At 40.2% G+C, this 14,379-nt stretch overlaps 1 protein-coding gene across 2 annotated transcripts in view; it reads right to left on the reverse strand.

Annotated features, from left to right (window-relative positions):
* Positions 1-14,379, reverse strand: part of LOC104681621 (chromodomain-helicase-DNA-binding protein 6-like) — a 180,294-nt gene that overhangs the window by 82,364 nt on the left and 83,551 nt on the right. The window lies entirely within an intron of this gene.

The raw sequence follows: 14,379 nt of genomic DNA on the forward strand, positions 1-14,379 counted from the left end.
CACCCCATCGTGACTATTATAGCTACAATTAATATGTCAGAAATAATATGAACATCTCCAAAAACTTCACTTGCAGTTTATACAAATGTCTTCTCTAGGAAGTTCAACTGCTTCACAGATACCAAGAATCTTCAAATTACAATCTCCCTTTAAGTTTCTTAGGAAGAGATATCTCCCTAATCTGTCACCATCCTCTACTGAGTACATGCTGGACCTGGAGTGAACACTAGGCACTCAAAATTGAAGAGAACACTGCCTCTGCCCTTGACGAGCTTATAATTATGAAAATCCTACAGTTCACCTACAACCACAGCCCAAGGCAGAACAAGAATGCTTCCTCAGAGAGGCAGAGATGGGCCAAGTCCATCCACCCTGCAAGGGCCTGCTAAGATGGCAACATTTTCTCCAAAAAGCCTTCCCTGGCCTTCCTAGGTGGTAAAATCTCTTTCCCACACTCCCAAAGCACTTCAACTATACTTTGCTTAAATGATCTTTCACCAGAATTAGTTGTTAACAACAATATCAGGCTCAGAATTCACATAACTACATACAGTGCCTGGATCCTCTACAGTTGCTCAATAAACATTTGCTGGATAGATGAGTATTTTATACTTCTCTGATCTCTCTTACCAGACTCGAAGTTCCTAGAAGGCAGTATGTGCTTGACTATGCTTTGTATTCCTCAGAGTGAGTGGTCTTATGCCTTATACATAGTAAGTATTCAATTAATATTTAAGCAAGTTTTAAAATTGTTTTTTAAGCAACAGATAGATGGATGCATTAATGAATGGCTATGATTAACTGTGGTTGGGGAGATTTGAGAACATACATTTAAGCAGAGATACATATATAAGTACATATAAAAACAATTCTGACAGTAGTGGGAATAACAATAACTAATGGTTACAGCTAATACTTTATATAATAACTACTATATGCAGGCACATTTTTTTACATTGCCTTTGATCTTCACAACAGCCCTGTAAGGCAGATGGTATTCTTTTTTTTTTTTTTTTAAAGACGGAATCTCGCGCTGTCACCCAGGATGGGGTTCAGTGGTGCGATCTCTGCTCACTGCAACCTCTACCTTCCATGTTTAATTCTCTTGCCTCAGCTTCACCAGTAGCTGGGATTACAGGCATCCGTCACCACGCCTGGCTTTTTTTGGGGGGTATTTTTTTTTTTTTTTGAGAAGGAGTCTCGCTCTGTCGCCCAGGCTGGAGTGCAGTGGCGCTATCTCCACTCACTGCAAGCTCCGCCTCCGGGGTTCACGCCATTCTCCTGCCTCAGTCTCCCTTGTAGCTGGGACTACAGACGCCCGCCACCGCGCCCAGCTAATTTTTGTATTTTTAGTAGAGACAGGGTTTCACTGTGTTAGTCAGGATGGTCTCGATCTCCTGACCTCGTGATCCGCCCATCTCGGCCTCCCAAAGTGCTGGGATTACAGGTGTGAGCCACCGCACCTGGCCAGCAGATGGTATTCTTATTCTCATTTTATCATGAGGAATCTGAGGCATGGTGAGGTTAAGTTAGATTTCCAGGGCAACAGGGTTAGTAAATGGCAGAGACAAGATTTGAGCCCAAGTGGAATCTGTGCTCATCTGTGATTATCATAGCATTCTTGGGGGAATAGAACAGTGTTTTGGATACATTTAGTAAAAGATAGTTGGTTGTGTGTCTGGATAACAGGGCAAGTGAACAGAAGCACCATGTGATGGAGCTCAAAGGAAAAATCAAGGGTGCACCAGGCCAGAAAGTTTAGACTTCATTCTGTGTGAAAAGGGCCATGAAAGCAGGTCCAGGAAAGAGGGAATGAAGCCTTTCAAGGGTGGAAATGCTTTGAAAGGCCCAGCAGGAGTAGAACCAGGAAGTCTTGGCAAGTGACAGAATGTGGGTGACAAGGAAAGAGCCAACACTGATACTTCCCATTAGGAGATTTAGTAGAAAGCATGGGGAAGAGAAGGAAACTGCATGACCTTGTTCAGAGGGGTGATCAAGGACACAAACCAGCCAGTGCTGATAGCTAAATCTGTCTGCTTCCCTCTTGAATACCCTTCACCCTTCACATGCCCCCAACCAGGTCAGCACAAACTCTGCCCAGCTTTTATTCCCCAGGCTGGAGACTGGCTTGCCTACCTACCAGGAAAGTTCAGGATGAAAGCTATTTGCAAACAAACACAGGAACAGAAAAACAAATACTGCATGTTCTCACAAGTAGGAGCTAAATGACGAGAACACATGGATACACAGAGGGGAATGACACACACTAGGGCCTTTTGGAGGGTGGAGGATGGGAGGAGGTAGAGGATTAGGAAAAATAACTAATGGATACTAGGCTTCATACTTGGGGGATGAAATAATCTATACAACCAACCACCATGACATAAGTTTACTTATGTAACAAGCTGCACTTGTACCCCTGAACTTAAAAGTTAAAACAAACAAACAAACGAAAAAACTATTTTGATCCAACCTAACAAACTGAAACTCAAGGGGTCGTGCCATTTTCGAGGATTAAAGATTTTTAACAAGGGACTTGTACCCTTAAGCAGGGGAAAAAGCACAAGTTCTTCCATTTCTTACCAGTTCAGAAGAAGAGACTCAGGTAAAACAGTTTTAAAAGATGCTAAATTTTCACGAGTCTTTACCTCATTAAGTAATTATGTGGCTCCTCATTAAGAAAACTGCACAGTAAATTACATTCTACAAAATACTTGTGAATTCCATGTCTCATCCCAATCCCATGAGGGAGCCAGGACAAATAATCCCCATATTCCAGATGAGGAAAACTGAGATTTAAAAGCAGCAAATGTCCCAAAGTCAGCAGCAGGGCAGAGGCTTATGCTCAGGTCAGCTGAGTCACAGGGTGTTACTTTTTCACACCAAATCGTGCATTTTGCCTCTTTTTTTCTAAAATCCCAGTCTCCCTTTTAGTAAATGTAAAAACTTCAAATATCCTTTAATGTTACTTGAATCTCAAAATAATGGCTTAAAAAATCAGCAACATTCCAATGACCCAAATATAGAAAATTCACAAATCCATAGATGTTGATAGTTTTTTACAACTCTCTTAGAAAAAGGTTTAATTCTTTGACACAAATTTAAAGAAAGCTTACAATATGCCAAAAGTCACCCTAATAGTCACATGCTCAGTGGCCTTTGAATCTTCTGTAAAATCTTAAATCTTTCTTTCCAGCATTTGAAATCAATTTCATCTACTTACTAAATGTAACTTCATTATATTAGAACACTTTGTCTGTATATGCTTAATCTTCATTCTAAATATTTATTATGTGTGTGTGCGCGCACGCGTGCCCACATGCTAGAATTGTGCTTCACTGTGGAACATCATACACCAGTTAAACCAAGTCCAAATCATAACTAACGAATAGAACTTCCTCAAAATATGACACTTTTACTAGGAGACTTGTGTGCATTTTGAGCAACACATTGAATGTTGAAAGGAGGGAGGAGTCATGGTGAGGCACTTTCCAAGTCAAGCCTGAGGCACTACTAGATTTTCCCAGCCATAAGCTGGGGTTCAGGTAGCCTGGGAATACCTTCTCAAATATTTGTCAGTAAAATAGGAAAATACTGGCTGAAACCTGCTCCCTTATTTGCAGGTAAATAAGAAGATACTCTACTCGGGAAAGCTTCAAAGTGATTTTTTGGAGGTTACCTTTGGCAAGAGAAGCCATTTTAAGTTCCAAAAATTCTTCCTGGAGCTCTTCTGATAAAGGCAAGTATCAGGAAGAAAAGATTCCTTGTAAGCTTACAAATGGGATCTTCAAATACGATATTAAGAAAAATATCTTCTGAATTCATCCTCTAGGAAGACTAGATAAGGTGTATCTTTCTGCTCTTTGGAAAAAGTTTTAAAAACCTTACGCTTGAGAGTTTTATCAGTTGAGGACATTTTAATCTCTAAACTGCTATACCTATAGATGATTTGGCCCATGAATGTTTGTTTTGCTCCTTGAAGTTCCAGGTTCTTCAAAAATAATGGATAGGCCAGGTATGGTGGCTCATGACTGTAATCCCAGCACTTTGGGAGGCCCAGGCAGGCAGATCGCTTGAGCTCAGGAGTTCGAGACCAGCCTGGGTAATATGGTGAAACCCTGTCTCTACAAAAAAATACAAAAATTAGCCAGGCATGGTGGCATTGGCCTGTGGTCCCAGCTACTTGGGAGGCTGAGGTGGGAGAATCGCTTGAGCCTGAAAGGCAGAGGTTGCAGTGAACAGACATCATGCCACGGCACTCCAGTCTGGGTGTCAGAGTGAGACCTTGTCTCAAAAAAAAAAAAAGAGGATAAATAGGATCTAACAAAACTACATATGCAAATAATCTTTGACTCAGCAATCTACTTACTGGAATGTAATCTAAAGATATATCACATGATATAAAAATACATATTCAAGAGGTTATTTATTACAACATTTTTTGGTAATTATAAAATAATGAAAACTACCTATCTAAACATAAATGACTGAATAAATTAGGACATATACAATGTAATACTAGGCAGCTATAAAAACAAGAAGTAATTCTACAAACTGATAGGGAATGACTTCTAAAGATATAAGTGAAAAAAGCAGTGTTAAAAGAGTATAATATGCTACCTTTTGTGCAAGAATAAAGGGAAATTTTAAAAACCTGTACACATCTATCTATCAATACAAAAAGAAACACAGGAAGGATAAACAAAAAAACCCACAATGCCTATCTATCTACAAGGGGTAGGTGAGAGAACAGGGTAGCAGGGATACAGGAGGGAGTGACACTTCTCTGAGTATACCTTTGTACACAGATCTGACTTTAGGAAATCTGTTAAAGTTCTACATATTAAAACACAAAAAACTAAAGATGAAAACAAGCTGAAACAAGTGAATCCATGTATGTTTAAAACAAGTAATATAACTGCACCTCATAAAGAATAAAACCGCTTCCATTAACTGACGAACACAGCATTTGACTACATACTCTCAACTTCTGGGGGAAGGGGAAAGAAGAGCAAACCAATTCTGAACTTTTTTTTCTTGGTAGTTAAGAAAAAAACTACCATGGTGAAGTGACTCTGAAACTATTTCAGATGTGGTACAGGACTAAGCAAATGAGTAAATGTGTTGATGTTGGGAACTGGCAAATACGAAATGCTGTAAGGCAAGGGAGATACTGTGAGATGAATCTCAACTGCAGGCATCATCAGTTGAACTCATGAGTTCTATAACATGTATGAACACATGCATGTATATGTGCATGTGTGTATGTATATATACATGTGTGTAGATATATGTATGTATACACATGTGTACATATATTCATATGTGCATGTTTGTATGTATTTTCCCCCTAGTTTTGACAACAGAAAGGGCCTAAGAGCAAAGATGCCCCATCAGCAATGTGTACACTTAACACTCAGATCTTGGTGTTTAATACTGAAGCTCCTCACAGAAATGGCTGATTCCAAGGCTAAAGCAGGGAAGACAGAGGATGAGCCCGAAACATCCTGCTATGACAGAAAGTAAGAGAGTGTTTAGAAAAACAAATATGGCAAGTCAAAATGAGAAATAAGTCAGCTTGAAGAGCTTTTGTTGCCCAAAACTGAGACCATCTGAACACCAAAGTAATTGAGGACAGTAAAGAATTATAAGTCATTGAAAACAACAGGAATCTATACCAATGAGACATACATAAATAATGAATAAGGGATAAAGGGGAGCTCTTGTTCACTACAAAACACAAATGGTAACTGTAAAGGAAGTGGTACAGTTAGAAAATCATTTTGAGGCTGGGTGCAGTGGCTCATGCCTGAAATATCAGCACTTTGGTAGGCTGGGGTGGGAGGATGGCTTGAGGCCAGGAGTTCAAAACCAGACTGGCAACATATTGAAACCCCATCTCGGCCGGGCGCGGTGGCTCAAGCCTGTAATCCCAGCACTTTGGGAGGCCGAGACGGGCGGATCACAAGGTCAGGAGATCGAGACCATCCTGGCTAACACAGTGAAACCCCGTCTCTACTACAAAAAATACAAAAAAACTAGCCAGGCGAGGTGGTGGGCACCTGTAGTCCCAGCTACTCAGGAGGCTGAGGCCGGAGAATGGTGTAAACCCGGGAGGCAGAGCTTGCAGTGAGCTGAGATCCGGCCACTGCACTCCAGCTTGGATGACAGAGCAAGACTCCATCTCAAAAAAAAAAAAAAAAAAAAAAAAAAAAAAAAAAAAAAAAAAAAAAAAAAAACCCTATCTCTACAAAAAAATTGGAAAAAAAAAAAAAATCAGCCAGGCATGATGATGCATGCCAGGTACCTGGGAGGCTGAGATGGGAGGACTGATCGAGCCCAGAAGGTCGAGGCTGTAGTGAGTCATGATGGTGCCACTGCACACCAGCCTGGGTGACAGAGCAAGACCCTGTGTCAAAAAAAACCAAAATGACAAACAAAAAAAACCACTTTGTAACCAATGTAGAAAAGATGGGCATGGTGCAGAATCATCAAGGGATGCTAAATCTAGGGAGAATGATGTGAAGAGAAGCAGGATATTTGCATGATCTTAAAGTGTCTCCCTGCAGATTACTTAGTAGTTATAAGGGAACAAAAAGAATAACTAACTAGACAATGGTTATAGAAGAATGACTTACTCTTAGGAAAGACACACCGATGTATTTGGGACAAAAAGGCCAGACATATGTAACTTGTTTGCAACTGGTTCAGGAAACGTGTGTGCACACGCGCGTGCACGCACACACACATAAATATTTATTTATTATTATTATTATTTTTATTTTTTTGAGACGGAGTCTCACTCTGTCACCCAAGCTGGAGTGCAGTGGCCGGATCTCAGCTCACTGCAAGCTCTGCCTCCCGGGTTTACGCTATTCTCCTGCCTCAGCCTCCCAAGTAGCTGGACTACAGGCACCCGCCACCTTGCCCGGCTAGTTTTTTGTATTTTTCAGTAGAGACGGGGTTTCACCGTGTTAGCCAGGATGGTCTCGATCTCCTGACCTTGTGATCCGCCCGTCTCGGCCTCCCAAAGTGCTGGGATTACAGGCTTGAGCCACCGCGTCCGGCCATAAATATTAAAATAAGTTTATATATAAGTGTATGTGTGTATATACACACACACACACACACACACACACACACACATACTTTAAAAAATAATTTATCTTGACATACATCTATTCCACTGCAGAAGTGGACACTGTGTTTGGCATCTTTTTTCCTGACAACCAATACTGATTCCTAGACTATAAAAGAGCTCTGGCAGAAGGTCAAAGTGGGCTATGGTACCCCGTTCCTTTTACCATGGTGATTGGTCCAGGATGGACACATGACCTAGCCAGACTAATCTGGGAGTCCTTCCTTAAAAAAAAAAAAAAAAAAAAAAAATATATATATATATATATATATATATAGAGAGAGAGAGAGAGAGAGAGAGAGAGAGAGAGAGAGAGAGAGAGAGAGAGAGAGAGAGAGAGAGAGAGAGAGGCAGGAGTGGGTAGGAAAATGAATCTTTCTTTCTACGTCATGAAGTTGTTAAGCTGTAAGCCCACAGCTACGGGCAGCCATGATTCCAGCCTTGAGAGGAATGCATTTGCAAAGGATGGAGTGGCACCCAGACAGGCTCAGGGGGTCACTGGAGACAAACAGCTTTGGTCTCAACTAAACCTCCCGGTTCTGATTCCTTAAGCCACTGAACCTCATTATCATTTTTTTCTAACTTAAGCTAATTTGATTGGGTTTATGTTACTTATAACCAAGAGAGTTCTGAATAATACAAATGCCTAATACTCCCACCAATTAATGGCACAGGGGCTTGAATCAAAGCAATCTTATTTCTATAATCCTCTTTTTTATTAATAGCTTTCAGCATTAGACTAACTTGCAAGGAAAAAAAGGAAGAAATAACATTTTTGAGAGTCAAAGTAACTATTTTTTTATTCAAACTTGATTTTACAATCAAACATATCTCCACTTTAAAGAAAGTACCTACTACGCATTTATGACATGCAAGAAACTCCCAATCAATTATTTCATACATGCAGGACAACCATTAGTTATAACCATCAAAGCTTTTATCCTGTCTTCCACGTGGCTTTATCAGCCAAGAAGACTGTGCGCATCTTTACTTTCTGTAGTTCGTCCTAGAAAAAAAATTTTTTTTTTTTTTGCTTTCCAAATAGAAAATTTCATTATAAATATGAAAGCACTAGGTAGACAGGATTTCTCAAACTTTCTCTGCAACCATATCTCCAGTTTCTAACCTCCAGGTTTCTTTGCTAGAACTGAGAGTTAGGAAGTGAGTGCTGAATCTGAGTACGAGGAAAAGATCTGGGTACATGTCATGACACTGTACTCCTATGAATCTTTTATGGCTCTGTCCCCGTGGATTCCAGGTATTGAAAGCTCTTATCTACTAAGATGTATTAATTCAAAATGATTCATCTTCTCATTTTAAAATTAAAATCTTATTAAATATCCATCAGAGCCTTACAGCAAGAATGAGTTACTACTACAGCCACTGAAAATAGCTCATGATCCCAATAACTACCTCCAAAGACAAGTAGAGACTCAGGAGTCCAGTCCAGGAACCACTACTCCACTCCAGCAACAACGCTTCAGAGAAGCTTCCAGCACTGACCTTCCTATAGGCTTTGATCCTCTTCCCAGGAGTACAATACTGAAAACATGGCTATCACCTTGAAAAAGCTCATTTGCACACTTGATTCAGCTTTTCCATAATGCCCGTATTAATTGAGCCTACATAGAGAACTGAGTTGCTATCGATTTTTTAAAGATACTAGTTAAAAGAAAAAATACAAAAAAACCCTAATTATTTTGGTACAGATATAATCTGCTGTAGATAAACTGTGAACTAAATCTGCCCTGTCAGTCCCTTTAACCGTATCAACACCTTCAAAACAGAGATTACAGAGGGTAATATCCTAGTAAAATGGAAACAAAAAGATTACTTCCTCTTAAGATGAAAAAGCAGAGTTTTACCAAGTAATTCAGTAATAAAAGCAATTGAAAATAAAAATTCAGAAAGTATAGAAGAGTTTCAAATAAAAAGTATAACCCATCCTTAGTGCTCCAAATCCCCAGAAAGGATCGCTTTTGACTGATGCCTCTCTGATGCGTTCATGCTTCTAGTTCATTATTTATCAACATTAAGCAATGGCTACTGACACCCTGATAGGAAAGTTGATGAATTCAGATCTTTTTTACCTCCCCGATTCTGTCCCTACTCATTATTTTCTTTGAACTCTTTTAGTGGAGACAACCACATTTTAAATTTTCATTAATTCTTTGTTTTTCTGATTGCTCCCCTGTCATGACCCATTCTTGTGTTGCAGACAAAATATTCTCAGTTTGAAGAGCTAATTTAAAATATGTTCATTCTTTTCCTTGAATTGTTTCTTCTTATGACAGTTGTTCTTTCATTCTTCCTTTTCCTGCTTTATGCTGCTCGTTTTCCTCTATGGTCTTGTGCTCTTCAGTAGACTGTTCCTATTGAAAATCAACTAGGTTGGTACTACAGGTGCCTGGTGAGGCTCTCCTCTGCTTCCGAGTAAACTGCTTTCTCTATAAGCCTCGCCCCTGAATATGAAGCCTGGCCTAGAACTCTGCACACATGGCAAGACTTGTCAAGTGGCTGTCCCTCCCTCCACTTTTTAGGGTATGGGCAGGGAAGGGCAGAGAAGTTAGTGCTCTGTGCCCCTTTCTTGCGGGTGTCATTCCTTATATGGAGCCCTAGCCCCTTCCCCAGGGCAAACTGCCTAATATCCGTAGAGTAATTGCCTGAGTTCATCCTAGAGCTGACAAACCACACAGCCGCTCTGCAGACAGTCCCTTAATCAGCCACCTCCACTTCTGGCCTGCCTCCAATCGCTCCTCCAGAGCTGCCTGCTCCATTGCAAGGAGAAAGCACTTCTATCTCTGCTGCAAACATAGTGCCTGCATGAGCTCTAAGCTGGGACTCCCTCCATACCATTTATCCACCAGTATGATACCAGTGGACTTCTTTGTCCAGAAATTCAGTAATAGCTCTCATCTTTGAAAAATTTCCTCCCCTCTGTTCTTCCTATCATTTCAGTAAGATTTGGAGAAGTGAAAATGAAAGCAGGCTGCATGTACCATCTTAAAATCTGGAAGCCCCTAAAAAGAACATTTGTTTAAATGTCTTTTGGTCCTTTTGCTTTAAGTCTTTTCTCATCTATAAATTTCTTTAACAACTGGCTCAATACTCGTCTCTTCCAAGGGACTCCTCAAACCAGAAATGACATACTCTTTATCTTCTAAATCCTTTCAGCTACTCTGTAAGCAGTTATACCAGGTTTTTCATTTGTTTATATTTCTGCTTGTTTCTTGAACACTTGTCAAGGTTGCTTCTTGTGAAAAGTACCTCAAACTCATAAAGGTACCTCAATGACTGGGCTCACAGATACTTCTGACACCTTGCTTCCTTCACTATTGCATTCCCTATAAAAAAAAAAAAACAACAACTCATAAACAAAGCAAGACACAGAAGAGGCACTAAAAATATACTGGATAAATGAGTAGGCATTTATCAAGCATTATTATTTAGCAACTGTTCCCTTATAGATTTGGTAAAGGTCTACTATGCACCAGGCCACAAAGTAAGCACTTCTGATGCTCTAAAAAAAAAAACAAAACCAAAAACAAACAAACAAACAAACAAAAAAACAGAAATAAAGACTCAGTACAAAGCTTCCAAGGTGGGTCTCTGACATTACCACTTAGATTTCTTCCCTGGTTAACACAAAGTCCAATGGGTTCCAAGCTCAGGGTCTCTACTGAGGGCTCATACACACCTTTATGTCTTCTTTATTCTAATAAATGGTCACAATGTAAAAACAGGTCTCCCAACAGAAAGAACCCCATTAATGTAATCTCTTGAACCTGAAATGAGCCTCAATAAAGATCTCTCTAAACAGAGATAGCTGATTGACCTTCAAATAAACGAGAAAGAGCCACCAGCGCCTGTGAGGAGGAAAGCTAGCTGCTTTACTACTCTTCCTGCACCACACAGTTATCAGCTGACTCAGCGGCAACCACGCAGCTCAGATGGTTATATAATCAGAAGGCCTGGGGTTGAACACTTCCCAGAAGCAGTCATCACAGATGAAAGCAAAAAAAGGTAAAATGCTGGATTTGGGAGAAAAATCTGCTCTGGGTTGACAAACCAAACAAATGGGGATGAAAAACTGAAAATGGGGCTGATCACACCAACCACTTCTTTTCCTCTTTTTGCTTTTCCATTCCTAGCAGATGTTACATATAAAAACTTACACAGGCTCCATTGTCCTGTGATCTTTCACCTGGGAAACATGTTTCTCAAAGGATAATCTGAGACTCAGCCACACTCTAATTACCTGGGAGAATTCTGAACTGCAGATTCCTGGGTTCCACCCCAGACCTAATAAATCATTCTCTCTGGGGAATCCACTTTTCTAACAAGCTCTCCAGGTAGTTCCCTAGGCACAGCAAAGTCTGAGGACCAGAGATCCAGGTAGATAGACCTCCACTTGGGCCAGCACACTAATTTCTTGACTTGCAAAAAAGAATATGAACCATTCTGATATGTGTGGAAATCCCAAAGCTTATACTCTGCCCTCACCGACAACACGAACACCAAAACTCAAGACCCTAGCTTTTAAAAGCAACACTCAGGCTGGGCACCATGGCTCATGCCTGTAATCCCAGCACTTTAAGAGGCCAGGCAAGCGAATCACTTGATGACAGGAGTTCGAGACCAGCCTAGCCAACATAGCAAACTCCCATCTCTACTAAAAATACAAACAATAAGCTGGGTGTGGTGGTACACACCTGCAATCCCAGCTACTCAGGAGGCTGAAGCAGGAGAATCACTTGAACCTGGAGGCAGAGATTGCAGTGAGCCGAGATCGTGCCACTGCACTCCAGCCTGGGCGAGACAGCAAGATTCCGTGCCCCCCCAAAAATGAAATTCACAGGCATTTAGAAGCATTAGATGCAAAAACTGTTGTTGAGCACAGAATCCACTGCATAACAGTTCTTGCTATAATCTGAATTTGTCCCCCGAAATTCCTGTGTTGGAAACCCCATCTCCAATGCAGTGGTGTCGGGAGTTGGGGTGTAATAAGAGGAGATCAGGTCAGGTGGCTCTGGCCTCATGAATGGATGAATACTGTTATCACAGGAGTGGATTATCTCAAGAGCAGCCCTCTCTCATTCTCTTTAGAGTAACATTTCATCCTCTTTTGCTCCTCTGCCTTTGGCCACAGGATAAGGAGCAGCACACAGGTCCTCCCCAGATTCCAGCGCCATAGTGTTGGACTTCCCAGTCTCCAGAATAGTAAGCCAAATAAATTTCTGCTCACTATACATTATCCAGTCTGTGTATTCTGTTATAGCAACATAAAATGAACTACAACAGTTCCCTAATATGAAATTTCTTTCTCAAATGGTAAAAACTTAGCTTCTCTGAGAAACTGTCATGTTGCTTTTCTAAGACTGAAACATTATATTCAATATAATGAACAATTTTGGGAACAATATATTCCCAAAGCCCTTATTAACATTTCATGACCCTACATGATCTGACCCCTGCCTCTCTGATCCCCTCCTCCAGCTATACTGGCCATGTACAGGTATGTATGCATAGGTATGTGTATATGTTCGTATGTATACACACACACATGTACATCTGTGTATGTCTTCTTAGGCAAGTGGCTCCAATCCTCTCTGGAATAAGGCACTATAATTTTAAAAACAGTATAAGCATATAAGCTATACCAAATGAAATTTTAATTTCAGAGTCAGGAAAATGACAGAGCCTAACTTGGCTTCCTGAAGGAGCTTTCTTTGTTGCTTAAGTTTTACACAATAAAGGAATGAACTAAACTCATACTCAAAAATAATTTAGAGAAGCCAGGTTTAGTGATATATATCCGTAATCCCAGCTATTTGGAAGACCTCATCTCTAATAATAATAATAATAATAATAATTTGGAGGGAAGAGACACTAGTTTCAATTGAAACTTCTCCTATTTAAGAATTTTAGGCTTTTATCTCTCAAGCAATAAATGAATACTGATCACTATTAATATCATCCTTGAAAAGGAAAATTTGCTAGACTCTACCTATCACCTGTTTAGAGCAGACATGTTCAATAATCTGTTTGTTGCCTCTCAAATGCAAACATAAACAGCAAAGGAAAAAGTTGAAGACATTTAGTCCTTGAAAGGATACCATGAAGTATGCAAACTGAAATTCTATAGAAGAGGGACCATTTCCTACAAATAAAAACCAATTCCTCTGACACTGAAATCTCCCCACGTCCATTTCTGATCTTCCTTAGCAAAACATAAAGACACACAGCTAAGGGGAGAAAAGTCAGTTTTACAATCAGGTGAACGTGGAGTCAAATCCCAAGGATGGTGCTCACTAGTTTTGTGCCTTAGACAAGTTACTTAACTTTTTGAACTTTCATTCAATTATAAAATGGATATATTACCTACTGTTATATAACAATGGGAGTTATAAGATACCTTATACAGGTCTTATTTTCAAGGAGAAGAGCTCTATCCATTCATTCTTGGAATATATTTATATCTATATATATAGAGAAATATCTATCTATCTATCTATCTAATCTATCTATCTATCTATATCTATATATAGAGAGATATATAATATAGAGAGATATATATCATGTGTGAACCTGACAAACCTCTCTGGTGACCAGCCCCAGGAACATAAAAAGGCACAAGGCAAGTTGATCCTGACCTCAGACACTTAACTTTCGTTGAGGAAAACAAGTCACACATACCTGAAAACCGTAATTAATGATGGGGAAAGTAGCCTGTTTTAGAGGCAAACATACAAAACTGGGAATCAGGCCTGAGTTTATAACACATATCTGTGAATGACCTTAGACAAGTCATTTATCTGTGGGTCTCCGTTTCCCTGGCTGCGGCCCTACAACAGGGCTGAACTAAGTATCTTTTAGCCTTCCGAGGTCTACGGTTACGATTTGTAATGAAAAGTGAGGCTCCAAATGCTATGGAAGTTCAGAGGGGACACACGGGTACGCTGGTTTGGGGAAACTCTGATATATATATATCTGTACTGATATATAGCAGAACTCTGATATATATCTGAACTTAGACTTGCACTCAGACTCGAAGAATGGAAAGGACTTGGGATACCGAGAGGATAAGAGCTGGGGAAATACCCAGAGCAATCCAAAGGAGAAGTGGGTCAAGGACCTTTTAAGAGCTAATGAGATTAATTGAGTTGGCGAGGTACAGTGCCAGAGATGGAAAGGGAGGGAGACGTCAGACCCCAGAGGGTCTGAATAACAGAGGAAGGAGT

This window comes from Rhinopithecus roxellana, chromosome 13 (genome assembly GCF_007565055.1).
Source record: "Rhinopithecus roxellana isolate Shanxi Qingling chromosome 13, ASM756505v1, whole genome shotgun sequence".
Classification (NCBI taxonomy): Eukaryota; Metazoa; Chordata; class Mammalia; order Primates; family Cercopithecidae; genus Rhinopithecus; species Rhinopithecus roxellana.